At 43.0% G+C, this 3,566-nt stretch overlaps 1 pseudogene; it reads right to left on the bottom strand.

Moving 5' to 3' along the window:
- Nucleotides 1-2,950: 2,950 nt before the first annotated feature.
- LOC136646765 (5S ribosomal RNA) lies at nt 2,951-3,065 on the bottom strand (annotated as a pseudogene).
- Between the last annotated feature and the right edge of the window lie 501 nt (nt 3,066-3,566).

Raw genomic sequence — 3,566 nt, 5'->3', positions numbered from 1 at the left:
GAGTGGTGTACAGTTGGCCTGCATCTTACATACGCTTTACTTACACGAATTCAAGTATACATGCTCAGCAAACAGAAAAAACAACAACAGAAAAACAACAGTGTAAACAGTATAGGTGATTTTGCCAGCCATTCCTCTTACTATGTTTTTGCCCCAGAGTTAGTGTGAGACAGAGAATGAAGCTGCTGTTCCCTTAGTCATTTCAGTTCTCACATGTCACTCATACTACTTACTGTATGATTTTAGTTCTTAAAAAGGCAGGACAAATTTTACAGATTTGAGACAGTTTTGATTATTCACAATTTTCCCCTTTTACCCTGACTTCAAAACCTAACCCTTGTGTAAGATGCTGGCTGACTGCATTTTGTATTCTGTTACACCCCAACATTGCTTATCTCACATAACTGTTTTTTCCCCCTGAAAACACACACACACACTTTTACAAACACTTTGTTATAAGTATCAATGAAAAAATGATACTTAAAAATGAATCTACATTAATGATATTTTAAAATATCAAAAATGATACTTAAAAAAAATGAATCTCCTATTCACTTCTGTGTAGGAAGCTGGCTTGAGAGGCCTATGAACACAGTGCCAGCTGCAGACCCTGAGAGGCCCAAGAGTTCAAGCCCCAGAGTGACCCCCGAAAGATTTTAAGAGAACAGTTTGTAAACAAGGTACATCTGATGTATCCCAGGCTGACCTTGTCACCCAGGCTGAACTTGTCACTGCATAATGACAAGCTTGATTCTATTCATTCCGTCTACATACTTCTCCGTTGTTTATGATTTGTCCAGAATGTGGTAGTACTATTGCTTACGGACCTACGGAACTGTGGTCATACTTGACCCTCTGCAGCATGAACCTTGCATATTGTAATATATCTATACTGGGCACATGCTTCCTTCTTCAGTGCAGGGCCTCAGATGCAGGGGAGATGTACTCCCTCTGTAATTGAGCAATACAGGGGCAGTGGAGGGAAAGAAGAGAGTACTTTAGATGAAATAACGTATTTATTTGTAGTTAAAAATAAAGTATTTTCTGTGATGAAAGGAGTTTATTGGACAATCAACAGGGGATGTGAAAAATGTCAATTTGTTTATTCAGATTTGTCTATAAGGTAAAAATCCCAGTTTCCAAAGGGCTCACAGTTTTAGCTCATATGCATGGTGAAAGTAAAGGGAAGAGATCCTGGCAGCAATTATAGTGAATTTGCTGCTTGATTACCGTGAACGGGTGGGAGAGATGCCTATAGTGATGTCTGATTAGAATCCAGGATTTCCCAAAAGAATGTTAGTGTTTCTTAATGACTGTGGATTTTCCTCAATAGGCAATTCACCTGTAGAGCAATGGCAGGGACCAGTTCACATCAATCTAATCAGGCACCACTTGTCGCTAAACCATATAATGACAGACATATTCAAAGTAATCAGAGAAAAAAGTCACAAGATATAAAAACGAGAAATCTCAACACCACTACTTTCTTATTCCGAGGGCTGCCTCATGGATGAGGCAACCTGAAGCCTTCATGTGGACAAGCGGAGGTGGTGAGATGGGGGTAGATACCCCGCATCTTCCTGCCACTTTTTCTCTCCTGTTACAGATGGAGGCGCTCCAGTTCCCACTGCTTTCCTGCTTACTCAAAATGGGTGGTTAGATGATCTGGGCCACAGCAGCCCCCTTCTTCTTCTTGGGAAACGCAGCCATGGCTGCTGCCTCTCAATCTCCCTGCCCCTGGCTGCTTGGACCAGGAGAGGCAGAGCTTCTCTCCCCTTTCTCTTACCCATAGCTTTAGCAGCCCTGGATGCAGCCTCTTTGCTCACTTGGATCCTGTTCCCAGCATGCTCTGCTCTTCCTGGTCATTTTAAACAAGACGTGAGTGAGCAAGGAGGTGGTGTCCAGGGCAGCTGAAGATAAGAAAAAGGTAGGAAGGCAATTTGGTTCTGTTCAGCTTGCTTTTCTCTTCCCTTCCCCTGCAGAAGGGTGGTTCATGCCAAACTCAGCCTGCCCCTCCAGTTACCTGTAAGCAGGTAGGCAAGTGTGCACTGATGTGCATGCAATTTGTTTTCTTTTTGGGGGTGGTAGCAGCAGCAGGGTGTTTGTGTCAGGCATGGCTCTCTTCTTCCCCCTCCAGCTACCTTTGGGCAGGCGCACACTAATGCACACGCAAGATTTTTAAAAAACTTTTTGTGGAGAGGTGGCAGTAATGGGGGGGTTGATGCAGGGATTGTGAATGGGGACAGCATTATGTCGGCTTGTTTGGGTGGCATTGGTGATCTGGCCAGGCCGGCTTGTCCCCTCTTCCTAATTATGACTCACATTTAGACATATGATCAGACAGAGCTTCTAAAGATACCCTTCCCTCACCCTCAACCTAAATCTCCCCCTATCAAGAGTGCACAGAGCCACAAAGAGTGGGGAATCTTTCCCCATTCCACAGCCCAGGTCAGCATCCTTCAACCCACTTATCATTGAAATAAGCAGAGCGGGCATAGAAACCAAAGTTCTTTTCAAATATGAGTGGAGCACGTAGGTCAGTTTGTCATAGTTGGAAGTCAGGAGGCTGATAGTTCAGCCACCAATGATACAGGGAATACACACAAAATAACTTATCAGTGCCAAAAGGAGTGCTGAACCATGACTCTTATGAGTATTAGTGGCAAGTTTGGTAACAACTGTATTTTACCATAAAGATGCCTGGAATGTCTTTAAGCCATTTCTGCCCAACGTTGCATATATGCAACAGGGACCAAATGTGTACACCTGTGGACTGCACAGAATTAGGAAGAAAAGGGTTAATTAAGAAAAAGGTAGAAAGAAAACCCTTTTCACACAATGTATCCATGTTCATTGAATGTGTGGAAGGGAAGAGGGAGGGACATTGCAGCTGCTGTACTTCACCTTGAAAAATGGTTGGCAACTTTCAGTCTTGAAAGACTATGGAATAAGCCTACAGCACCTGGTATTCCCAGGCGGTCTCCCATCCAAGTACTAACCAGGCCTGACCCTGCTTAGCTTCCGAGATCAGACGAGATCGGGCATGTGCATATTGATCTGAAGGTGAATAAAACCTAGGCACATACAACTGTAATGCACAGGCTCTGTGTGTGTACTGAGAATCTTGCAAAATGCAGGGTTTGCAAGCCACATGGACACAACCTAAAGGTCTACAAACTGTACGTGCATAGATGCTATTTGGACGTTCTGCTAAAAGTATGGAGGCTGGAGGAGGCGTGGCCTGGCCTCCCCTACCTGTAATCATAAAACAGGTACATTTCATACAAAAATGACTAAGCAGAGAACTTATGGTAACATCAGGAAATCTGAGGTGTCTATTCAGATTTGTAGCCTGCCTTTTCCTGAGGCTCAGAGTGAGATGCAGTGAAATATAGCAGATAAAGTCCAAATCCCAAAAGTTCACTGTTTCATTTCACAATTCATGAGGAAAGTGAATGGATGATAGGCATGGGTTTGATCTGTTTTATTTCCTCTGTAAACCGCTTTGTGAACTTTCCATTGAAAAAGGTATATAAATACTGTTAATAATAATAATAATAATAATA

This window comes from Tiliqua scincoides, chromosome 3, assembly GCF_035046505.1.
Source record: "Tiliqua scincoides isolate rTilSci1 chromosome 3, rTilSci1.hap2, whole genome shotgun sequence".
NCBI classification, from domain to species: Eukaryota; Metazoa; Chordata; class Lepidosauria; order Squamata; family Scincidae; genus Tiliqua; species Tiliqua scincoides.
The sequence above is the reverse complement of the archived record's forward strand: the minus strand, read 5'-3'. Positions and strand labels throughout refer to the sequence as shown.